General features: G+C 37.1%; 1 protein-coding gene across 13 annotated transcripts in view; it reads right to left on the bottom strand.

The window, feature by feature from the left end:
• Window positions 1–27,609, bottom strand: part of ROBO2 (roundabout guidance receptor 2) — a 1,020,426-nt gene that overhangs the window by 791,901 nt on the left and 200,916 nt on the right. The gene's annotated exons all lie outside the window — the stretch shown is intronic.

Below are 27,609 nucleotides of genomic sequence, written 5' to 3'. Positions count from 1 at the left end.
CATTGGAAATGTTCAATTTTCTCAAGAATTAATGATAAGTTTTCTATGCAGCTGGACACAGCTATAGTTCATCTGATCTCTGTAATGAAAGTGTGCATATGGATGTCTTTGCACATTGTCTTTCAGGGCAGGGAGGTTTCAGCTCACTTAGGGTGGGTGGTTTTTGAGGGGATGAAAAGCAGTGAGTCATTAAAGCATCTGGACTATGAAGTGTCAGTGGCATCCCTAAGCACTACAAATCACAGAATAATAGAATGGTTTGGGCTGGAAGGGACCTTAAAAATCACCTTGTTCCAACACTGCCATGGGCAGGGGACAACTTGCACTATCCCAGGTTGCTCAGTGTCCCATCCAACCTGGCCTTGAACACTTCCAGGGATGGGGCAGCCACAGCTGCTCTGGGCAACCTGTGCCAGGGCCTCAGCACCCTCACAGTAAAGAATTTTTTTTCCTAATACCTAGTCCAAACCTACTCTCTTTCATTTTGAATCTATTTCCTCTTATCCTGTCACTACATGGCCTCATAAAACCTCTCTCCACCTTTCTAGGTCTACAACTAAATTATATTTAGAAGCTATGCTATTTCAAGCTTATCTCTTGTGGATTTTCATAGGACAGCACCAATATTTGTACCTTATGTTGAATATTGAATATTAAATTATTTATAATATTGCCATTATTGAGAGCTTTGAGAGTCAGAGCCAGGGTATGAGTATTTCAGTGTTTGGGTCCAACCTGTCACAACCCACATTCTACAGAGCTCCATCCTTCACTTGCAGTGTGCTGACTTTTACCAGTTATTCCCTTTAGATGCTTTCAGCCTGCTTTTTATTCTGCAAAGAACATTAGTCCTCATCATAGTATTCCACCTTATCTTTACAAAGACCCTTATTTATTTATGGTTGTATACAACAGCATTAAGCCTCAAAATTTCCACAGGAACAGAACAGTAGCATCATTTTGGAAATAAAGAAGGCGAGGGAAAAAATCTGCAGTGGTTCTCTCAGTACATACAAATAGTTAAAATGTTCAAGTTTTGGTACACAGTGAGTGCCTAAAGTCTAATGTGTGAACTTCATAAGTCTACAGCTTTCAGTGTCAGAAATATCTTGTGTGAATTCTCAGCATGCTGTTGAGAGATTAATTACAGTTATTAGCTTGACTATGATTTTTAATTATATACATTCTTAATATAATTAAATTTACACTCATATCAATCTAATCAACACTGATTTACTGGAAAAATGGTGATTTCAGAATTCAGATGGAAATAAATGTCCATAGAATTCCATCTGTACCCGACTTTTTCTTTTGGGGTCATCAGTTCAGGTATGTGAACAGAGGAACTTGTTTTAGTTAATTGCCACTGGGGATATGGACATCTGGTATCTTGAAAAACTGCCTTTCAGATAAGATTGAGAACAAAATGAAAAAGAAATAATAAAGGTTGTGCTGTACTTCTGAAAACAAACCAAACAAACATAAAGTGAAAGGATAATCCTGTCCCCCAAGAAGCCCTAGGGGACAGTGAGGCTCGTGTCTTGCAGCATTATCATGGCTTGTAAATTCTTGCTATGTAGATGCTGTCAATTTGATATATACATTGCCTTACAAAATTATAAAGAAACCTCTGCAATAAAAAATGCAAATGAAAGGTATTTTATAATGTTTCAAAAGTTCAGTCATTTTCCAGCAGTTACCATTCAACAATATGAGGCTTAGATTTATTCCAATGCATTGGTGCTAAAGGAGTACACTAAAATTAAAACACTTGCAGTCCTCATCTATGCCTTTATCATGGATTAACTCACAATTGTGTTGCCATTTGAGTGAAACCCACAAACAGGTTTGACATGTTAGATATGCCAAATATGCTACATAAAAAGTATAGTATTTGAGCTTATGTTATAATGTGCTGTTTAATATTGTCCAGGGGGAAAAAAATGCAACAGAATTATGTATGGACACAGTAACCTTTAAAATGTTCAGGTATTTATGTTGACAGACACTTTAATACCTGCTGACATCTAGGCTTGAGCCCATGAAATCCTAACAGCAAAAGATTTGCAACATTCAAGGTCCAAGTGAAACCTCCTTACGTTATTTTGTGACCCTGAAAACTGGAAGAGTGGAACTTTGAAAATATTTCCTGTTTATAAGAGAAACAAATTGGTGCTGCTGAAAGAGAGCCAATCTTCTTTTGTTTTGTTTTAATCTTATGGTCCTACTCCCTTAACTAAAAAGATTTAGCAGCATTTTACAGATAAATCCTCTGAGGTCAAATCTGGTCTACCAAAACAAGACGGTATCATTTATAAATGGTTGTTCCAAGTACATAAAAATTCAGGGTTTATTACCACTTAAGTACTCAGGAAGGACACTGTCAATAATAATCCTGAAAATACTGGTGCTTAAAGACATAATGATCTATATAAAAGAATAGATCCAGAAACATTAGTTTAAATTATCTAAAAAAATCTTGTTTTAAAGAGGGCCACGAGCTACTCAGAAGAAACTGAGGAGATACACCCTTCCCAACACATTTTTCCACACACTCCTGGGAAGAGAAGGCAGTCCTCATTCTACAGGCAAAGCTTCTGATGAAAAGGATGCCTCACCATGTCTGCTGGTGGAAAAGTGGCCCTAGGTCTTCTCCAAATCAATCGAATGACCCCTTAGACCAGGGGATGAAGGTGCCATTTACACCCTCAAGGGACAGTCCTCTCTACACCAAAATCCAGGAAGTTGTTACAGAATGCAGACTGCCTAACATATTTAAGCCAAATGACATGAAAATCCTTAGGTTTTTTATCACTAAAACAGTGACTGGAATATTTTTAGCTGTAGTGGGATTCTATACTAAAAACCAATTATTTTTCTAGCAATAGATAACAACCCTTCCTTGAGCAGATCTTTGGATTTTCTATCCAAATAATTCTTTAGAAAATGTCTTCTGTTAATTGTCTTCTGCAACATGTTCCAACATTCTGGAATTAATGAAATCATTAATGCTAAGTTAATGAAAGAGGGAATTACTTTGTGTGGAAGAATACACTCAATTTTAGAAGAATGATCTGATTGAGCTATTTTAATGAGTATTTTGGGCAGTCTTCCTGACTATTCAAAAATGACAATTTTTTGTGTGCACTCTCTAAAGCCTACCAGGTACGAGTGTACAATAGACACCAGTAACACATTCTTGTTTATTGTTCCTCTAGACATTACACATATTCAAATTATGCAAAATCAATAATATAGATAACCTTCAAAAGGAGCACATTGAAAAGATTATCAGTAATGATTTGTTTTAATTTTGCAAAATGACATTTAGCAAGAAACAGTAGTACAATTTCCCTTCCAAAAGAAAGTCCACATAAATTTGTCATCATCCACAGATCTCTCTACATCGTATCCATAAATTGAAAATATGTCATTGCAGTCTGAAAGACTTTCATAAAGAAGCCATGTACTTTAACATGATGTGATTTTTTTAAAATTGTGTCAGAAAACTACTCTAAGAAGTTACTCAATAATGCGTTACTAAATATTTCTAGATATAGTTTTCTCTTTTTTTTTTCAAGTTATATTGATATATCATAGCACCATTGAAACTGGAAGCAGAATGTGGAAGACCACATATTTCCACCACACAGAACAGTATGAAATCTTATTGCAGCAGAAACAAAATTACAGCCCTTAACTAGCTCACAGGTTTGTAACTCTCACTATTGCCAAGACAGCAAAGTGCAGATATAAGTAGTCACCCCTCACTGGGATGAGGACAACTTTATATCTGCTCTGTACCATAAAATTATAAAAACGTATCTGAAAAAAATATATATCCCTGAACCATTAAAATAGACTGCAGCAAAACCTATTGTCATCCAAACTTAAAATTATTTATATGAGTACTATAGACCCATTAGGAAATTCCTTTTTTTCACAGAGCAGCTATTCAAAGAACACATTTGACATGTCTATAGCCTTCCACCTGCCTCGTAAATCTGGTCCTTCATCGTCCTTAGCTGTACTAGTGGTAGACTGATAGTCTGATCACAGTCCATCTCATGTGTCTCTTTTCTCTAGTTGCTCCATCTCAAGTTGCCATTTTCCAGTTCATGGTCTTCTCAGCACATGAACTTAATCACTTTATTACCATTATTGTTACTCACATAACACTTACCAGTGTGACATTTTATTGACAAGGAAGTAAGGATTAAATTTTAAATACTGACAACCCCAGTGGATAGAATATAAATGAAAATGAGAGAAGCATGTGAGTCTAATGAAGGTCTTTTCTTTGATCTCGGTGTTATTTATCAGGTTGCTTGAGGGTTTTTTTTCCATATAAATGAAATGTAGTCAGAGGAGGAAGAACAAAACACTGATACTATTTCATGCCTGCCACTGCATGCTGTGCAAGCATATGAAAAACACGTGTTTGGACCATCAGATGTATTTTAGAAGAGTTGCTCATTACTCAGTAAAGTTCCCATTCCAGCTGTGCACCGAGGGAAATCAGGGAGCTGGCAGTTTGGAATGGCTACTTCGAGTCACCTCCACAAAAATGACTCCTGGAAATTTATTAGCAGTACCTGTTTCCCACAAGAAAGTCTGTCCCTGCACTCTGGGGAATAATTTCTTGCCATTGTCATAAGAATTGTTTCCTGCCTTCATATAAACAGTGGCCATGGATGAATGTGCTCTCCAGCCAAATGGCAGAAGGGAACTAACAGGGATTTTAGAGCCTGGTTTGGGAAACTTCTTTGGAAGGGTAGATGGAATTAATTATGTACTTATAAATATATACATGTGCATGTGTATCTGCAGATGTGTAAACACATGAGTACATACAAAATATTTTTTATTTACAGAATATAAATTATTTAGATTGTGTTCTATGGGAAATGGACATCCAAAAGCTGTTCCATGTGCAGCCAACATTTATTTTAAAAGGCCATGACACAGCATTTACATATCCTCTGTAAATTGTTTAAATATCTTTAGTAAACACGGAGCCATTTCTGTGTGTGTTTACGTACATAATATACACATGCATATAAATATATATAATGCAACTTCAAATGTAAATATATACAATATACTGTGATGATGCGAAGGGTTTAACAGTTGCACCTATAATCAATATACAGTATCTGCACTTCTCTGCCTAACTTTTTATGAGATATATATTGATTATTGAGCTTTACCAGAGCTAGTATAAATAGCTATGGCAAACAGCCAGTTTAAAATGGCTTTTCTGCTATATATTATTGAACCAACCACTCTTTCTGCAATTTGTATTAATAACTGCAAATAAGAATTCCCCTGTGTGCAAACGCTGTACCTCTGGCAAAACGGTGTGGGAATGACAGGCAGAAAGAATGAGTCTGGAGCTGGAAAAGTCAAGAGCAGGCATGAGCAGCAGGATGACTGATGGGCACATGGATGGGCATGCAGCTGTATTGTGGGAAAGAAGAAGGGAAGGATATGCAGGGGAGAAAAGACCTTGCAAGATGGTCACAGTCTCAGAACACTTCTTAGCTTCCTTTGCTAGCAGCCCCCTTTTCTCAAGTATAAACTTTTACTCTAGCCATTCTCAAAAACACATCCATATTCTTACTAATCTGGTACATGTGCCAACCACTCCTGGGTCTGCAACCATTCTGGGCTTAAGCTACAACTTATTTCCATAATATTTTAAAATAAAGACCACTTTTTTGGTCCTCATTGTTTGACAATATTCTTGCTATATTTACCTGGAAATGGACATAAAAACTAAAAAGGTGAAACCTCTGATGCAACCACTATGCCTTAATGAAATTTCCCTCCCAGTCCCTTTGTGAAATTCAGCTGGTGTAAAGAAAGGAATTCCACTGACACAAAGGGAATCATTCCTCACTCAGCTTCCACTGTCTTTGCCTCTAATTAAGCATACCTGTCAGTGATCTCAAAGAAATCTCCACAAGTCATCAGTCAAATCTGATTCTCTGTGATAAACAAGAAAATTATGCCACTGAGATTTAAATTCACAACAAAAGCTGCTCTGTAGCTGAATGATATTTCCCTGTGAGCCCATTCCTGCTTGGGCCTCTCGGCTCCCCTTGCTCTCACAGATCACTCAGGCACTTGTGAAACCTCCATTTGACTGCCCCAGGTGATTGCTCACATCCTGCAATTATTCCTGTATATGTCACTTTTCCAGAGAGGAATTGCTGTCCCTCTCTGCATTTCTTCATTCAAGTGTAAGTTCAGCACTCTGATGAAGAGACCTCATGTGAGCAATATGCCAGTTACCTATCTTGCTGTTGCACTTTTTAATTGCATATGAGTGCTTAAGAAATAATTTCACATGAAGTCATGCCATTTATTACCAAATGTGGGGCCAGTGACTTAGAGGATTCAGGAATACATTTTAAGCTGAGAACAAAACAGTTTGCTTTGTGTAGCTTTCCCAGGCTACACAAGATGAGAAATTTGGATCAGGAGATTAAGAGCAAGGCTTGGGAGCTCAACAAAACACCATGAATATTGCTCATTATCATTCCAAGATGAAGAAATCTGTGAGTTTCTCTAAGAGAAAGATCATGGGTTTTGTTTTTTTTTTTTTTTTTCAAATACACTGATGATGGTTTAGGAGGGACACATTGTCAGCTGACTTCCAGGGAGCACAGGGACATTTGTTGTGCCTTATGTATTTGTGGCCAGGTAAAGATAAGCCAAGCTTATGTTTAAACTCTAAACATATCATCTGAGCAGCCAGTGCAATTCTTGGTCATCTAGAGTCAGCTGAACAGTGGATGCTCAGAAAAGACCTTGGCAACTGAGAAAAAGAGTGAGCTGAACTCTCCACCATCCCTCCAATGAAGGCACAAAATGAGAGAGCTCAAAAAGACAAAATGTATGGAAAGAAAAAAGCCAGAGAGAATAGCTGTATTTTTTCAAGGTTTCTCTAGAAAGAAAGTTGATATTTGTACATGGCAGAAAATGAAACACCACTTCCTAGAGTGGGCAAAATGCCACACTAACAGATGGCAGAAGTGCAGGCATGCAAGAGAACAAGTTTGTGAACTGATACATGGGCATGTTTTCCTGTCCAGGAATATTGAAGCAGCAGCTCTTTGAGAACTACTTCAACTCCTAAACTTACAGAATCATGTCATTATCAGCCTAGCTCCAAGCTTACTTCAAATGGATATAGATTCTATTTCTTGAAAGACATTTTTGCTTTCAGTTATTTTGACAACTGCTCAAACATTTCACATACTAATATTTATTTGAATGAAAGAGAAGTTGTCCTTTTCTGTTTTTTTAAATTGAGAAATTTAAAATTTAATTGAGAAATTAAATATTTTTGATATTTATTATTTTAAGGTATCTGTGCCTAAACACCATACATTAGGATTTACCCGCATACAGAGCTATTTTACATGTGTCAATGAGTTTTCACTGATTTTTAAGCCATTTTGGAGCTCAGCATCATTTAAAACCATCATATTCTATCTATTTGTGTTTGGCTAAAACCTGTTGCTGTATACTCTTGAAAACATAAGGGGAAAAATCAAGAGATGACTTGCAGAACTGGTCCAAGGGTAATTTTTTTGTCCCCAGAGTCCTCTTACATCTCCTGGCCTAGCTGCCTCCAGCTGGCAGGCTCTGTGTAACCAGGGCAGCCATGTGATCTTCAAACCATACCCACCAGGGAATTAGTGATGATGATGGGTAACAACCTGTGTCAATTTATGATGGTATTATTTGAGCCTAGGAAGTTTAGGTTCCTGATATAGCTTCAATATCTCCTTCTAGTAATTTTTTTTTTTCTTCCTCTTAGAGCTTCCTGAAGAGTCAACCAACCACTGATATCTTTTAACTTCCTCTCCAGTGATACTGCTACCACAGCAGGTAAGATTATTGATCACGAGCTACCTCAAGATTTCCTCTGCAAAACTAATCTTCTTGCTCCCTTTGCAACAGGTCTTTCATCACTGTGCTACAGCCACGTTAATAATGAATGAATCCATTATGATCAATGGCTCAGCAATGAATATCAAATGACTTCTGCATTATTAAGATCATTACAGGACACTAGAGGTAACTGTTCAGTGCCATTCACAGCAGTTTAGCTGTATGATCTCTTTCTTTTTTAATAGGATTTCTATGACTAAAAGACCCCAAATCACACTGAATATTTAACCTGAGGTTCAGTGATTTTACACTTCATATAATAAAACATCATGAATCAAAAGGGCAGTAATATGTATCAGTATCTCTTTGAGCAATTTAATACCATCTTGCTGTGTACACAGTGCCTATCAGCACCATCAAAGAGTGTTCTCTGAAGGAATGCAGCATGGATATTAATTGTACCAAATCTAACCAAAAACTACCAACTGAACAGAACCACTCCAGTGCTGTCTTTAAAAAGCTATTCCTTTTAACTCTGTTTTTGTTTATTTTCACCCACTCTCACAGTAAATAATGTGCCTGATTAAGAAATGAACACACAACATTAATCATAGTGCTTAACTAGGTATTTCCTAAAGGTCACCCCGCTTTGAAAGACGCAGCTTTCCCATATTCTGCCCATGATTGATGGTCCATTTCCCTTCTCTCCCATGCACCCTTGGATCCCATCCTGCAATTCTCCCTTGCTCCTGGCTCTCGTGCCAGTAGCACGCCTGTCAAAGTGACATGAGAAATGACTGCATAACCTTTGCTGACATTCAGCACTTCCCAGTCTTTCAGTTTTCGCTCGGCACGGCTCTCCAAGAAGTCCACTTTAGGTTTACAGTTTCCCGGGCAGAATTTGCAGTGACACAAGAAAAATGATTGCTCTAGATTACATTGCCAACAGAGCTCTGACAAATGTTGCACAGCTAAAAGATCTTGCCCAAGATAAATAAGTATCAGTGAATATTGTGGCTAGTTCTCACTTCTGCAATCTCAATTCTAAATCTGCAGTCAAGAATCAGTTTTGATAATACAGCAGTGGAATATATTGAGGGGAGAAGTATTTGATGGGGAAGCATGATAGAAGGATTGATGATAGCAAGGTTGAAAACAACCAGGTGTCTGGATTTGAGTCTCAAATATTTATGTTTAAATGCTGTTTCTGAACAGACTCCAGTGGAAAGGGGCTAATGCAGCCCAGACACCTGGGTCTCCACCTACCCATGCACCTGTAATTTATTCCTGAAATAGGTACACTGAAAAAAAAGAGCAGTTTTCTTTCATTGTTAATAGATTTGAGGGGAAGATAAATACAAAAATACCACTCCTTAAATTTACATTGTTTTATCTCTCATTATGAACTATAAATATTTTGCAACTCAGAAAGTTCACAAAGAGAGATCCAAATGGCTGAGCCAGGTGAGTTCCTAAGTCTCCACACCAGATATCAGCTCACAGGAAACTACCATTGAAAAAGGGATGCATCTTTGTTTCTCCAGGAAACAACCCTTTCCTTTCATGGAAAATATTGTGGTTTTTTCCCCAGACCTTGATGAACATTCTTGTAAGAAAGAGAAATAAAGAGAAATACTGGAAATTACTGTCATTCCTTCTAACCATACAGAAAGATATGGCAGACCCAAAATGCAGCCCATAATAACTTTGTGCTCATAATGGTGGTTACTTACATGGAATGGAGCTCTTTTCATGCAAATTAACTAATTGACTAAAGTAGATATGATGTCATTAGTAATAATTTGTTCATCAACCTTTGATACTGATTAGGGGTCATGCAGGATAAGTTCCATCTTCCTATTTTCAGGAAAAGACACATTTCTCTCAAACCCCAATCATCTGTCTCTGCATTTGTATGCTGAAAAATATAAGCACAAGTACTAGAATTTTTTTCTCTAGCTGTTCTAAAAAATTCTATAATTCTTGGAGGGGGAAAAAAAGCAACCAAATGCACCAAAAACCTCTAGACAATTACTGTGATCGGTGTCTGGGCACATCATAGTTTCTGGTGGACAAAACACCTCACTGGTGCACAGCAAATATCATAATGAGTTTGAGAGCAGTGATTTAAGGGAGCAGAAAAATGGAGAATTATCTAGATTTTTTTTTTTATGTTAAGAAATACTCCTGTAGAGAACATCTTTGTTTCAATTCCTTCACTGATTTTTTTTTTTTTTTTAAATGAAGTATTGCATACCAGGGCACCTCTCTGTGAGTAGCTGGGCAGACTTTAACTGAACTTTCCACTGGTGGAAAGATGTCACACAGAAAATGTGTGTCTGGGGTTATGGATTCAGATTTGGGTTAGGGATACTGAGTGATAGTTGACTACACCTGCAATCTCAGCCACATAATTTATCTAGCAATGTAGAAAAGGAGAATCAAGACATCTACTTCATACAAGGTTTGAATAGAGAATCATTCAGAAAAGTTAGCCACCATTGCTACCATATGTTGAAGCCCTAATCTCAAGTCATCAAAAGTGACACCAGACAGCAGAGGTTAAATTTTACAATCAATCTGCATTTTAAGCCTTCCACCAAAGTTAAAGTTTAATCCACAAAGCAGGTGATCGTGGCATTTATTCTTAAAAACACCCACCAGGGAACTGGTCATGAGTTATATAAAGAGGATTTAGACAAACACACAAATGTTTCCCATTTCTCATTTCTACAAACTAAGTCTTGAGAAATACTGAATACTTTGGAGCACTTAGATGTTGGAAGTGCTCAGCATTATTAGTGCCCTTACACGTGTTCAGTGATGAAAAGTTAAAATAAATAATGTCCAAAAGGACAAAACAGAAGCTCATACTGCTAATATTTCATGGCGGGATACTACCAAATTTTGTAGTTACTGCTGAGATTAGTACATAGACTAGGAACAATTTGTTTTCCAATATAATAGGTCACATTCAGAATATTTGTAAATAAAAATTAATCCTAATTGAAGTTATGTGTTAAAAGCAACCAAAGCAAGAAGCCTCCCAAACAGAAAATATCCATTTTGGACAAAAATTTCCCACAGAAAATTTCTAAATTCTCAAAATTCAGTTCCACTAAAATACTTCAAGGTTTAAGCACACAGGATTATTACTTGGAATTATTACTTGGAATCAGGGCTCAGGAAAAACACAATCAACAATATCAGTGTTTATAAATCAAATGGTCTTAAAATTTCTCTGACATTTTCTAAAAGACAATAGAACTTTCTATATGAGCATTGCAAATGTGCATATGCTCTTGCTGTAATAGAAAGGATACTTTTGCTATCTATACATGGCCAGTTTAATTTCTGACTTAATTTTTGCCACCAAAAGCAAAAGATATTTTTAGTGAATTTGTTCTAGCATATTAAAAAAATTCTTTGTATTCTAAATAAAGATTTCATGGATCAACTCTAGCATGCTGTTTATATGCAAGTTTCCTACATTTTGCATTGCTGAATAATTGAGAACATTAGCTCCCAAACCATGAAAAATTCATTTTATCATGATGTATTATTAATCAATTTAATTTACAGTGATCTGAAGAGTCCCACTTTCCATTATGGTGCTTGAAGATACATTTAGACAGTAGCTTGGTCTCTATTATACCACTATGTAACTCTTTCCCATCTGATAAACTTCTCAAAGTGGGTCATACTCCACAAGCATAATAATGGATAAAATGCATAAAAGAGAACCAGTTGACATAATTTATTTGGACTTCCAAATCCTTTTGAAAAAAGTGTCACATAGACAACCACTGAAAATTCAAATAGCTGGAGAACAGAGCAAATTATTTGAAATTATCAAAAGCTGCTTATCAGACAGAAAGAAAAGCATTGCATTTAAAATATATTTAGTATATGAAGATACTTTACTATCACCATTTAGAGGAAACACTTACTATTTAAAGTTATTTTCATTTTCACAACATAACCATATTATTATATTTCACCAAGTTTCAGCTAGTCTTTTAATGTTTACTATAATTTTAAGATAATCACACAAACCAGTTTGAAAAATAAAAGCTCTTACTCTTGTTTATAGTTTATTTGTCTAACATTAAAAGAATGCCTTCATTTACTACAGCTTCATGTACATGTCTCTCCAATTTAAAGCAAATTAAAAAGGGAAATATGGATGATATGCAAACTCTCATGATTTGGATTTGTTCTTTGATAGTTTGTGAAAAGTCACTGGCTATTGAAGTCTCTGCTTACATGTCAGATGGCAATTATATAATCTGGCCATAAATATAAATAATTAAAATGCAAGCTAATAATTTGGAACTGCTGATAAACACTAGAAACACTTAGAAAAAAATGCAAAGCTTTATCAAGAAGGAAGATTATTAGAAACATATGCTAAACCTCAAATGATAAAAAGGTTACACAGGAAAAATAATCTATATTTGGAGATACAAGCCTGAAACCCTCATTCACCTTGGAGGAGTTTAACATAGCTGGGAACGAAAGTCAAGTCTTTGAGCTGGAGAGCACAAGGACGGGGTCTGCTAAATGTGAATTTGGAAAAATTGTATAAAAATCCATGTTGTGAACATCAGAGACAATACTACAGGATGCCAGCAGCAGGTGAAGTTTCACTGGAGCCAAGCATGACCCTGGCAGTGCCTGCCTCAGAGAATGTCTGAGAGCAGGCAATGAGAATAATCCAGGGCATGCATGAACTCTCCTACAAGGAATAAATGACCAAGCCAGGATAACTTTGCATAGAAAAGACTTGCATCCAAAGTGCAAATGCAAAATAAAAAAGCATTTGTAAATAATAAATAGCAGGGGAAATAACATGGATTGTTGGTCTCCTGGATTTGTGGCACACATAAAATGTTTTTGGCTTTCTATAGGAGATTTTAATGTTGGAAACTCAGGACAATGAAAAAAAAACTGAACTAATTTGTGCAGACAAATATTATAACACACCCTGCTGCCTCTGGAAGTAAAAAGGGCAATAATAAAAAAATCACAGTGTTAAAATATTTGTACAAATAGGCTGGGAAAAAAAATCAGGAAAAAGCTGATAAGGGAAAATAACCACGTGAATGAAATTAGGAAAGAATTTCAAATGGAAGTGTCTGGAAGGCTACTCAGAAAGGCTGACAGGATGGAGGGGAGAGGGTGTGCCTGTGCAGGGAGAAGCCCTGCTGCTCCTGGAGCTGGAACCACACTCAGGTGGCTGGGGAGGCTTCAGGCTGAGCTAGAAGCATCAGTAAGAGATCAGGCAGCACTCTGAGAAGGTTTTATTTAAAAAACAAGAAGGCTACAAGCCAGAAACCTACCCTTTAATGCAGCCCTCCCCCATTCAAAGATGGCTTCATCGTAAATTTGTACCTCCTTAAAAAAAAAATGCTGGCATCAAACATACATCGTGTCACATCTTCTCTCCTAACAGAAATAACTGCAGACCCTAAACTTTCTCTAGCTGCTTTTCTTAAAAAAGAAGAACAACATATGGCTAAAAAATATGTGTTATAGATGGGAAAGTGGGAGTAGGCTAAGCAACTTGTGAAAGCAAAATATCAGCACTCCCTGGTTATTCCCAGGGGATGCTCCCAAGGTTTATCCCCATTTTCAGGAATGCTGGGACCTCAGATTCTGCAAGGGATGGTCATCATTCTCTTGTACTCACAGAGAAACAAAACAAACCATCTACTGCTTTCAGCCTTCCAGCACCTGAAGGGAGGCTACAGGAAGCTGGAGAAGGACTTTTGGCAAGGGCATGCAGGGATAAGACAAGTGGTAAAGACTTTACACTGAGAGTTGAGGTTTATATCAAATGTTGGAAAGACACTTTACTGTGAGGGTGGTGAAACACTGGAACAAGCTCCTGGAGAAGTGGTAGATGTCCTATTTCTGGTAACACTCAAGGTCAAGTGGGACAGGGCTCTGAGCAACCTGATCTAGTTGAAGATGTCCAAGCTCATTCCAGATCACCTTTGGACTAGATGCCCTTCAAAATTCTAAAACTCGAACTGTTCTATAATTCTGCGATTTGATGAGAATAGCCTTACAGTGAATATCAAAGAGTTGTGATTATAAAACAAATACAAATCAAGTATACAGATACAATCAACTTTCCAGGACATGTACATTCATAGCATTGAATCTCCTCATGAAAGGAAATCATTTGAAGGGCAGTTCTATGTAATGCAAAATGGAGTTAATCTCATTGTCTTCCCTGCATCTTTGTGCACAGGTTTGCTCACTTTGTGTAACAATAAAATACATAAGATTAAAATAAAATACTGCATTGGGTAAAAATATTGCAAGCTCATTGCCAAATTATTTGCACAAGCACCTCAGGTATACAAGCCCATCTCTAAAAAGCATTACATGACACCCTGACATTGTTTGCAAAGGTACACCTCTTCCCTGGATCAGATAAAACTGACATTTGTGTTGCTTCAAGCCACAATACTCATATCTATTGGAGGAATCTACTTGTCTCTTCTTCTGTTGTCATTGTTTGGTAGAAATATAACCAATAATACAATGATTTAAAAGTTTATTACTATAACAGCAAGAAAAAGTTATCTATTTTTGTTATCCTAAAAAATCCCTGGCAAAACTTTCTCGCTTTCACCAAGAAAAAGAGTGATGTCAAATTATGTATATTAAGCCTCTGCTTTCCAGGATTCTTGTAACTCTTATACTACCAAATGATGCAAAAAAAAAGCTATTGGAGCATTTAAATACTCCTATAACTCCTACCACAATGCACAAACACAGATATATACTTTTTGGAAGAAATAAAACATCCCTTTCTCCAAAAGAAACCCATTAATTTAACTGCAAAAGCAGAAGACAAATTAATTCCTGATAATTGCCAGGAAACTGTTAGATTATATCGTTAAATCCATTTCATATCCTTACTTCAGTATGCAGTGAAATAAGCACGATTTCTAATTAATTCCTGTATTTCATTTGCTATCAAGCATACACAATTGAGAATGGTTGTAATGATTGTTCATAACTACCCACAGATGACCTTGAAAACTTCTAATGGCCAAAAATGTTTGCTAGCACAATAGGATGGAGATGTATTTTCAGCAGTGCCTAGCATAACTACAGTTTAGTGGTGATTCTGGAGTTACAAGCTCAAAAAATACTGGCATTACCTGGAGCAGACTTTTTTTTTTTACAATTCTGTTATATCTTTGCCTCTTGAAAACTGTTTGCCCTTGCTGAAATCCTTTATGATTAAAAAAGCCTGTGTTGAAGTTACATTGCTTAGCAAAGATGCTTCACCTTACTTGTCTCTGTAGCTTTGTAAATCCTTAGGTTATTTAAGAAAACAAGAATGCCAAAATTGAGCTGGAGCTTGTCATTCTTGCTCCTTACCCTGGAAACACAAGCAGTAAGGACTATGATGTGTTAATCATACATCTAAAACCACAGAAATGTCTGCATTTCCAAAGCTGTGATATCTTGGTAAAGGATTCAGCCCTTTTTACCTTCTACCCATCAAATACTGCTACTAAACTCTAACATAAAAAATAGAATATCATAAAAAGGAATATAAAAATAGGCTGTAGTGGCAAAAACAAACACCTGTGTCACACAGCACTTTCTTTTGGGAAAGCAGCCTGCAATAAATGCCCATAAGAAGAGACCATGGCCACATTAATATCCCCCAAACACACTCTTCTAGCCACAGTCCTCTCTGCCAAGGCAGCACATGGATGGATGGTTGTCACAAAGCAGCTCATCCTCTCTGGAAGGGAGGGAGGGAGGGAGGGACACTTGAACTGCTTCCCTCCCACCATCACAGACACAGAGAATCACAGAATCACTAAGGTTTAGGAAGACCTGTGAGATCAGTGTCCCACCTTTGACTGATCTCCACTTTGCCAACCAGACCGTGGCACTGAGTTCTACATCCAGTTGTTTCTTCAACAGCTCCAGGCATAGTAACTCCACCACCTCTCTGGGATGTCCGTTCCAATGTTTAACAACCTTTTCTGTGAAAAAATTCCTCTGGATGTCCCTCCTGAATCTCCCCTTTTGCAGCTTGAGCCTTTGTCCTGCTGATCCCCACCCGGCCACAACAGCAATTATACATTGTCTTTATGGCCTCCAAAGAAATCTGTCAGATGACAAGGACCTGGAGCTAGCATATCTCGTGGCATGTGCCACACAAGATTTGCCTGCTAAAATTTCAGGGCTTCTACTGCAATTTCAGGGCTCCGGCATTTGCACAAGTTACCCCAAAAGTTGTTTTATTTCCCTGCAAAAAAACTTATGCCAAGTAGAAAAGCTCCCTTTCCTCTTAAATTCTGAGCCACCAGTGTAACTTGCAGTATTGTTTCCCACATTTCCACTTTCAACAGATAAATGTGAAAGTGGGGAAGTCATTTTTTTAAGATCACCCTCTCCACCACTCAGAAGGGAAATTTGCACGTGTCACATAACATATGTGAGCATGCTATATGCCACACACTTCATTGAATAGTGTTGGCATGGAGTATTTTTATGTAGTGCTTAATGTAACAGGAAACAGCCCCAAATTATAATCCCACAAGGCTGGCATTAGCACTGGCTGCATTACAAGCTGCAAGCTGTCAGACAAAAGGTGAATGCTCAAAGCATCACAAGCCCCCCTCCTCTCTTGAGAAATGTACCTGGTGCCAGTCACTCACCAGAGAGGCAGTCAGTGACTCAGAAAAGCTCCCAATAAAATATTCTTTCCATGTGCCACACCAACATCTATCATTGTCACCTCTGTATACTACACAAAGCTATATATTTTTTATTTGTCAACTTAAAAAAAAAGCATAATGAACCCCAGGCTTTCAGCTGTACAGATGAAACACCTTGAAAATTATGTCAAAAATAAGCATGTTTCAAAATTTTAAAAAAATTAATAATGTGCTACTAATTGTAGGCTGGTATCAACCATCCTCTAGTCTTTAAAGTCACCCAACTTAGATAAGACATCTTTAGACCTTATCGTGGTTGTAAGATAATATTTTCCAAATTCTGAGAAACCCACTATTCTCACTAATAAAATGTTTTAAGAACATAGCAGGATGAATATATTCATCTTTGACATTTTTATGTACCAAAAGCCAAGTAATTTAGGACACAGTCTGAGCTATCAGCAGGTAGCTCTATTTGAAATCAAACTGGAAGAGGAGATGCTATTATTTTATACACAAATGTGTATTTTGACACTTACTCCCATCTTCACATCACTGTGTTTTATTTTCCTGTACAGAGAGAAATTACTTCTATTACTTTGCAGAACAATGGGTAAAGGTCTCCCCAAAACAGGAAAGAAAAACAGAATACCTTCTGTGCAGCTATCCCTTTAAAGGCTGTGAATTGTTAAAATAATTGTCCAGGAAGCCTGAACACATTTTATATCAAACTAAACTTCTTTCTCAAGCATGAAAAAGGTTTTGCATAAAGGATTTAAGGAGAAAAAGATATCCTCTGCAGTGGAATAGGCTTTAAAATATCTGCAGCAGAGGAGGAAAAAAAACTGGTGTGTTTTAGAAGATAATTGCTGGGGATAAGGAAAAGCATCCTTCAAGTGTCTCCCAAACAAAAACTCTGCAGCTGAACACAGAGCAAAATATTTACATTGGACATACTAGAAATCACCCTGTGGAGCACAGGATTGATGAGTGATCACCTCAAGACAATCCCCTGTGATTCACTCAGCTTAATAAGAGAGGAGTTTGGATTTGTTGTTTTTTTTTTTTTTTCTTCAACCCACTGCATCTCCTGGTTTCTGGTCTCCCCTACAGTGTTCAGAAGAAAGTCAACAAACCTCAAAGGTGGAAGCCCTGTGTCACAACAGCTCTACAATTTCTGTCAACTTCCTCACTTCCCTGTAGAAAAGGTAAAATGAAGTACAATTGCTTTTCAGTCTTTGAACAGAGTGGTTTACTCCAGGATGAAAAAAAATAGATGGCAAGTCAAATTCTAGCTCAGTTTAGCTTTGCAAGAAGCAAGTATCAAACTAATTGAAATCACTGGGTTATATATATTTTAAGTCAATGGAGAAGAAAATGTAATACATAAACCACAGGGTTTGTAATTTATTAGAGAGAGCTCACCACTTCCAAGTGAGGTCTATATATAGAAATTTTTATTGGCCACAGTACATTTTACTTGCAGTCAACATTTTAATTGTTATGATGTTTAAGATTTAGCCTGATGCAATAAGCTCAGTTTGGGGGATTTTTTGAAAACCTCTTCACAGATTTTAGCTGGGATACATTTTATGGATGCAATTGTAAGTAAAAGACCAATATTTTTCAGAGTGAGTCAATTTTTAATGCAATTTTATCTACTGACTTGTACACACACTGACAAAACTTTATGTATAAATGATGTGATCCTTCAACACCACCATTAGAGCGAATGACTGATGCAGTTTTATCTGGACAAAGATGTGGGAGGTTTGATGCACAGCTATTGTTTAGTGTTCCTTCTTGCCAAGCTATTCTGGTTTAGCAGAGACTGGGCTACAAAAGGAGAAGTAGGTGTAGTGAAATGATCACACACTATTCCATCTATCTGCAGCTAAGTGAAAGAACAGGGTCTGATGCAGAGCTGTGGTACAAGGGTAGCTGCTGCCCCGTGCAACATGAAAAATCCATTGCCAGCACAGCCATCTGGCAGGCTCTAAAAAAGTCATACTCTGCCTCTTCCAAACCCTCCCCAGTTGCAAACGAAGGTGCCTATGGCTACCAGAGGCATAATGCAAGGACCAAAGCTCTGTGCATATCACTACTGAGAAATTAATTTATCTATACCTCCTCAGGCTAGCAGGTTGCCCAGTGGGAGGTTATACATTTCACTTCTTATGGAAAAGGTAACTGTAGTTCCAGGACTTTGACCTCAAAGTGATTTCTGCAGGTAATTCTTCTGCCCTCAGGTCTTCTCTAGAGAGAGAGATTCAGCTATGTAAAAGTTGACTTTTACATCATGTTTGGATGAAATCTATTTTCAAAAAAAAAAAAAAAAAAAAAGAAAATTGCCATTTTCTTCCAGATGATCTAAAGGCACTGATTTAAAACCAAAATCCTCCCTCAAGAAAATCTCTGCTGAAAAGTCACCGTGTCAAACTGCAAATGGCAGTTCTGAGCTGCTGAGCCCTGGCACATCTGCTACAGAGATTTCCCCACACAACCCCAGATCTCCACAGAATTGGCTTGAGCACATTTTTGAATCTAGCTCAGCACTGCAGGCAGCTGAACTTATTTGGAAACCCAGTTTGGGAGAGGCTGGCTGCTCATTCTGCAGCTCCTGCAGGGCATGAACTAGTGTGCTGCTCATTTGCAGGGGGCAGCTGAGATAACCAGGTTTGCTGCCCAGCCAGAGCCCTCCCAGACACAGCTTTGGGGACCTGCTCAAACACAAGGGGAAGGAATTAAACCAAAAAGGCCCAAAACTTTTGTAAAGTCACATTTCACTTCACTTTCTCAACTGATAGTCAACATTTTCCAAAGCCATCTAAATACTAAATAACTCCACGTACAATATGCCTAACATACCAAACTATCCCAACATACCAAAATTGAAAATTTTTACTGGGCCTCCCCAGTTGTGTAGAGATTTCCAATATGTCATCAAAACTATTAAAATAATCAAATTCCTTCATTTTCTAGAGCCACTAATTTAATTTTTTTAATAAAAGAAAACCCCTTTAAATCTGAATGATACAGGTTTGATCAGTAAAAATAACAGATACTTCAAGATCAGTTTCCCATTGCTCTTTGAGGATACTTTTTCCTACCCAGTGGCACTCCATCTGCTCATCTAAATGTGCATTTCCACAATTAGTAAAACAAACAGAACAAAGTCTATGATATGCAACCAAAACATGCATCAGACTTCAAACCCTACTCCCCATTTCTAATCAGCTGGTGAAGTAATCATGTGCATTTGTCAGCATTTACTTATTAATTTATTAATTCCTAAGTTAACATCCTCCCCACATGAAAGACAAAGTGAAGTTCTGAGTGCTGATTGTGACCCCAGTGAAACCCACCTGAGGACATTAAAACAGAATATGCTTGACTAAGTCTAAATTCAAGCCTTGAAAAGCTGTGTCTTTCCACAATGTCTGCAGAGAAGTTGAGGCATCATTCTATTTAGAAGAGTTTAATTTTCCAGTCACAGCATTTCTGTCACTCTTAGTTCCCTGACTATAACAAAATTAAAAGCTTGTTACCACATAATTTCCTTTCAATGCCTTGGAAAAATAGAGTCTGCCACAACATACTCCTGCACTCCAAAAATCTATAGCTTTAAAAGTAAAAATAAAAACCTTATAAAAATAGCACAGTAAAACAGAATCTTAAGGTCATGAATAGTGAGCCACATTAATAGTTCTACCTTTAAAAAAATTGGCAATTTTACTGCTAAGAAATACTGTGTAGTCCTCTAAACTCATTGCTTTTAAGTTTTCAAACATTACAAATGAATTAAACTGGATTAAGTTAAATCAATATTCTCCTAATAAGAATTCTTTGTAGTTTTAAATTTCTAAGCTTTACATATTTCAGTAGTTCATGTTAAATGGATATTTGACATTTTGCCAGAGAAAGTTTCATTAAATCACTAGTAGGAAAATCTTGATTATCTCATATTACCTCAGTGCAATGATATAATGTGTCTGGTGCTTTTAAAGATGAGACAAATGGCAGAAAAGTTTTCATCACACCAAATACAAACTGCAGATATTTAGAGCTCCTTTAAAGTGGAATTTCTCAAACAGAGCTTACTTGTTTCTACTTTATTTTGCTTTATCAGTAAATCATTACCATTTTTTTTTTTTTTTGCATTGAATTTTTGACCCAGCTCAGTATTGCACTAATCGTGTTGCCAGTGAACTTTGAAGGGAAGCATACAGACCTCTTTCCAAAAGCCTAATTTAAAATATTGTTGACACCTCATTCTGTCACCTGAAGCTGCCACTCTTTTTTGCTGTAAGAGATACAAGGCACAGTACTGGAAACCATCTTAACTCTGAGCTCCAGCAGCTCCATGCACACCAAAGTGTTGCTACCAAGGAACAAAATTCCTGCCTTGGCAATCCCAAGGGAAGTTGGAGCAGATGAAGACAGGAAAGACCAATGTGGATATCCTTCCATTATGACCACAGGCCAAACATTCTGTCTCCCCGTCCCAGCTCAATAAAACACCACAACCACTGACAGCATGAAAGAGTTGTTGTGAGGATAAATAAATTGTTGTGAGGCTGTACAAAAATTTAGATAAAGCTCCTGCTCCTGCAGTTTCTCTGTGCATATATAAAGAAGATTAGTAGCTTCTCGTAAACCACAGTGCACGTTCCTTCTGAAAGTATAAAAAATTACTGCATTTTTCTGGAGTTTTGTAATGGGCAGATAACAGCTGTGTATTCCTCTAGAGGTAGTTGTGAAATAAGGGCTGAGCAATGATCAGAAAACATATTTGATGAGAGGCATTGCATGAAAATTAATAATACACAAATTTGTAGATATTAAAAGAAAAATAACTAAACTTCATAAATTGGTTTTCAAGGAAAAAACATCATTCTAGTTTCATTAACCTATGAGCAAGACATAATGAATATCCAACATTCCATTAGAAATTAATGATCTTCTTAATACAAATCTCAATCCCGAATAATTAGTCTACAGAAATGTACTATAACAGTTGTTTTTTTTTAATTATGTTTGACAAGATATTTGGAATCATGACTGAGATAAACAAGAACCTTGGGGTTTTTTTGGTTTGAGGTGGTTTTTTATTGGTTGGGTTTTTTTTTGTTTTTGTTGTGTTTTGTTGTTTTTTTGTTGGTTTGTTTGGTTTTTATTCTGTTGGTTGGTTTTCTTAAATGGGAAACTCTGGAGAGAACATGAAGTGAACTATGCAATCAACTGCTCAGGAGTAAATCCATGGAGCTGGTGCAAACATGGTCTGTGTGTTCTGACAGGAAACTCAACCAATTCATGCTTGCTTTCATTCTGGTCTTTAGGGACACTGTGTGGTATTTCCTGACAGAAAGCATTTTTCAAAATTAGTCAGAAATTCTTCAGCAAGCTGAAACACCTTCACAACCCAGAGAGGTCCATTTCCAGTCTGCAGCAAAACATTCCTGACCATATACTCATGGCACCACTAAAGGCCACTTTGCTAACCAAGAACTGTGTGAAATTTTGCTAATGGACATGGAGTCTAATGATACCCTAAAAAGATATAATATTGCTGTTGTTTTCAAACATCTAAATCACTTTATAGTGCCATATGCACTTAGGAGTAATGAAAGTTGGAGAATACCTCAGCTTTTAAGAACAAAAGGATTGAAGGTTTACAGGCCCAGTGACCCAAAAACATGGATAAGCTTTATTTTCAAAAAATTTACCATTGCATTTTCACTATGAAGGATTTTTTAGATTACTAACAGAAACACTATGATCATGTTGTGCTAAACACATCATAAAGAGCCATTAATAACGTCAGAACACAGTTATTTCTGGTATTTCTCACATTTTTTATGTTTTTGAATCAAGAATGCTGTAAGAAAATTCAGAGTAAAAAAATTCTAAAAATACCAGCAAGGTTTTCATGGTTATTATGCTCAGTTAATTTATATGCAAGCATGTTTTTTATACTTTTAATGAGAAAAGGAGAGGGAGACTGAAATCAATGATTCAGATCATCAATGTACAATAGCTAAGAAATGTATTTTCAACCTTATTAATACACATAAATCAATCACTCTTCCAAACAATAAGATTTGTACAGGTGTCTAAACAGGGTTACTAATAAGCCAGTCAAGATTATTATTCACCCTTGCTGTGCAAAAAAAATGAGCTTGTAAGCCACAGAGCTGCAAAAAATTTGACACAACACAAAACCTGAGATCCTCGGGAGACTGCTATCCAAATAATCTCACTCTGGAGAAAGCCTGTGCAATAATGTAGCTTGGAGGGGTAACATCAATTTCCTAACAAGTAATTAGGATTTGCATTATTAATGCAACTGATATTCTTGCAAATTTTGTCTAAATATATGCAGATTTGAAAAAAAAAAAAAAAGGAATACCCACAACATTTAATGACAAGTGCTGTCATTTTTAAGTCATTCTAAGAAACCTATAGATAAGAGCAATGCTGAGCTCACCATCTTGGTAAATTTTAATCATTAGTACTTATAAATTGAATGCAGCTGCAGAAGGTTGTGTAGAACTGGAGCGATTCATTTCCACCCCATGCTCAATACAATGTTCCTCTCAGATGAAGCACAGCCCAGTCCATTAAAAACCAAAGTGTGCTGAAATCACTTCTGGAACATCATCTGCCTCACCATGTTATCAGTCTAAACAAATTAGGAACGGTTCATGTCACTCTGAGTCAATACTGAATGAAAGCAGACTTTACCCACCTTCGACTCTGGCTTTTCCCCACTTTGACCTACTTAAGCTAGATACCAAATTGCTGAGTTTAAAAAAACCAAGCTGTTAGATTTACCAGTGGTGCTGAAATGGGCCCAAACATGGGAAATTTTAAGGTGTTTTGGGTGAAAGGCATGATTTTGCATGGTTAGAAAATGTAGTTCTCCTCCGTCCCGCCTCCCAGCTTATCACATCTCTCACTAATTTTACAAGGGATGTGCATGAGCACAAGCATGGGGAGCAGCAGGTTTGCCATCCACTGGAAAGTGAAATGAAAGCAGCTCAAATCACCAGAATTTTAACAAAGTGTCTCATAGGCTTGGACCCTCAAAACTGGGTAAAAGCGAGCAAAGAAAGGCAAGGTTTTAGGTAATTACTTCATCTTGCAAGGGATTTTAAATTTTATCCAACCTTTTCTATTCAATTGATGTAATACACTCTCTGGAAAGCCTACTTAGAGAACATAGAAATCATACAGCTTTTTGCTTGTCAAAGATCAGCTTGACTCATTGCTGAGCTTGAGAGAAGAATCCCAAGGTAAAAGGCCTGGAATCTCCACAGCCACACAAGGGCTGAGCATGCACAGATGTGTGTGGGTAATTAGCTTGTTTCTGTGGTAATCAGATGGGATGTGGTGGTCCATCTTAGCCATTTTCTAGACCACTGACCACCCTCCCTCCAGACAGACAGGCTCTCCCCTGAGGTGCAGGGATCCAAAGTAAGCAGGTGGCCATCGCAGGCAGCAGCCACTCTGTGCAATGAAGTATTTGCTATAAAACTAGCAGAAGTACCACAAAAACTCAAGTGTCACTAGGCATCCTTTAGACAAACAACCATTTGAAGCATAGGGGACAATTTCTTTCAACCTTTAAACTCTTGCAAAATAAGAGTAGATTTTGCATACACTTTCTTAGTCTCCTGATACAGTCTATCAATTTTAATACAAATATATAGGGACAGAGATGAAAGGAAGAAGAGATTAATGACCAGGCTTCCCTCTGAAAAAAATGCTCTAACATTTCTATTTGTACACATCTTCAGAGCCTTCAAATCAGAAAGTGCCCTGACTTAGAAAATAATTTATTACTTTGGTAAATAAGATTAATACAAAGAAAAGCAAAGAGATATTGGCTTATATTTTATCTACAGTAACATAAAATGAAGAAGCAAAAGCAACTACCCTGGATGTAAGGTACAGATAATATAAAACATCACATCAATAAAAAGTATCTTAATAAATAAGTGTTGCCTGTGACACAATCTTTCTTCTGTGATATCATTATCCATTTCTAAACATAAGAATACCCCATTTTATCATTGTTGAAAGAAAATGTCATTGAAAGCTACACTATTTGATACATGCCCAGTTAATCATTGTGTTTGCTAGTTAAATGTAACTTGGAAAAATGACAATGGAAATGTCATGATTGAAAAAACAAACTTTTGATCTCCACCTCATCTTTTATCACAGAAGTTTTATCAGGTCTCACTGCTTCTCCTTTCTACAGAGGACAGCAAAACTTCCCTCTTTTTAACACACTTAATCAAGTCACAAAGGTTCATGATCCCTAACTTGGAAATTCCAGCTTTAGCTATTGCCCAGTAATGAACAAAGTAATTGTGGCCACAAGCATATTAATTATCCATAGTAACACCCAAGTGGCATTAACTGAGTTCACTGCACACATTTTGGTGATTTTTTTGCAGGGTCAAAGACCCTCTTAAGTTGGATAGTGACAAATAGTTTATACAAAGAAATTATGTTTTAGTACAAGAAATATAATTTTATATTTGATGGAATAATATGCTTCATGTTACAATGGCAAAAAAATGCAGACCAGCTTTTGTGTTTGCATAGGCTTTCCTCTGATGAGAAATAAATGTAGGATGTGAAGAAAATACTGACTGGCAATAACTGGTTGATAATCAGTTTGAGAGAGAAGCATCCTTAGCACTGCAATTAACCTCTGTTTCTATCATATCATTGGCACAGGTGCAGGTACCATGTTAGCCAGGCAATATATCAGCAATATCTTGAGGTAAAATAGAGAAGAAACTCCATTCCAGGTCCACTCAGTGTGGGGATACACAAACATCACACACTTCATGTTAAAAATTTGGAATACCTCTCTGGTTTCCCACAAAATTAATATCCTTCACTAAATTATCTTTGGAAAGGCACTGCTTTGTATCAATTAATCCCACATTCATCAGAAAAGTTGCACATTACTGAGCACCATTATGCAGCACATTTTTGTACAGCAACTTATTCCAAATACTTGAGGAGTTTGTGTTACAGAAGAGCCCCAGACACTACTGTTCTTACTTTTAGGAGTGCAAAGAATTTTTTTTATTAGCATGAAGACTTATATCTAATGAGGGCACCACTGAAGAAATAGTTTCACCTTAGGCAGACCAAGCTCTCTCATGAACAAACACAGTGCATTATAAAAAAGATGTTTTTCCTGGCCACGTCACAATGACAGCCACATCACACACATCAGAAACCCAAGCAGAAAGTCATTAAATAAATTCTGTCTCCGAAAAGATCACACATTTTACAAGAAGCTCTCCAGCCCTCCAACAACCTCCCAAACTGCAGCAGACCATACCAGAGTAAGAAGTACAAACCCTGTTCTCTTTACCATCTCTCTTATGTCTCCTTCCTTCTCTTCCCATCCCCACCAAGCTGAGCCTGAGAAACCCAAGGATCCTGCAGAGGTTCCTTTCACTGCTGGGCTGAAAGAGCACCACTGAGCTCTTCAAACACTGTTTTTCACCCTGCAGGTGAAATTAAAAAAAAACACACCCCACACATCTCCATGTGAGAACAAGCTAATACAGGCATGTGGCAAATGCCATTTAGAATCACACACATTGCAGCCCTGGTTCAACTCCACACCCATTTTATTCTCTGTACATTCTCTACACAACCCCTTCCTCTTGGACCTTTCAGCTCTGGTCCCACAGAAAAGTTTGCAAATCCATAACACTTCCAGACACTGTGAATTCAAGCAGGTGCATTGCAATTTTTGTCACAACCTACTCTCAACAAATTCCAGAATACCTCAGGGAAAAACAATTACCCCTTTTTTTTGTCGTGAAGGTTTACATGCTTTGCACGTGTCCTGCAGCTAACATCCTTCTCTGTTCTGCATCTTGCAACTTTCCTTCAAGACATTCCAAGTGATTGATGCAATCTATTTATAATTGGAACAATCTTTTAGAAACTTCCTCGTGTTACAAAAAAACCTAGCCAGAAATCTGGTCAGTGTGTTTTGGGTTTTTTTTTAACATTTGTGAGATTTAAATAATTTTTTTGCTTTTAGGCAAAAATCAAATATTTATGCTTGGTGCCTTGGACTGAAGAATAAATATTGATCTGCTGAATGGAGTACTTGTATCTTTAATTCCAGTGTCTGCACACCCTCAACTAATTTATTATGATTGAATGAAACTCTTACATTTAGAGATTTCTTCTTCATCAATTATATATCATACACTTTATATTTGCTTGCCTTTTTGAGTCCTTTCAGTCTGTAAGCATGTTCTGCCATCATGATGCTCCCTGAGGATTTGCACATGTGGTTTTCCCTGGTCAGAGCAGGGTCTAGCACACTCCCTGTAAATGAGGGAGCAGATACCAATTTCCTGAGTAGCAAACAAAGTACCATGCACTGATCAGATAGCTTTTTTTCAGACAGCAAAATAAGGAGGTACCTGCTCAAGTGGGGGGTGGGGTGTTCATTTTGCTCTTTTATGTTTTATTAAGCCTGTACACTATTTTACTTGACTTTGACAGTCTTGGCTGGGAAAATGGAAAATATTTTCTACTTTGAATACATTCTTCTTGAATGCAGCTGAATGTAAGGCTGCATGCAATAAACAGAGAAAGCATGTATGTAGATTTATAAAAAATCCAAATAATTTAAGGATTAATTACAGAATTAACTAGTCTTTTTGCTTGTTGGCAGAACAGAGTCCTATCAAAATTTGATCTTCAGTTCTGTGTCCCTCAAATCCTCACTTATGAAACAGCACTTAGTGTACACCTGTATCAATAAATTGTGTATATTAGGAGAAGTGTATCAACACATCAACATCATTCATGTTAATGCTTCCATGCACACACCACATTTGGGGAGTTTTACCAGAATAATTCTAATCTCCTAGAAGTCTAGAAATAATCACCTGTGCAATTTCAGCTACTTCAATTTAGGTGGCTATTTGTATTTTTCACCATG

The sequence above is a fragment of the Lonchura striata genome, chromosome 1, assembly GCF_050655825.1.
Source record: "Lonchura striata isolate lonStrDom1 chromosome 1, ASM5065582v1, whole genome shotgun sequence".
NCBI classification, from domain to species: domain Eukaryota; kingdom Metazoa; phylum Chordata; class Aves; order Passeriformes; family Estrildidae; genus Lonchura; species Lonchura striata.
Note: the sequence above shows the minus strand (reverse complement) of the source record. Positions and strands in the feature narration are given on the sequence as shown.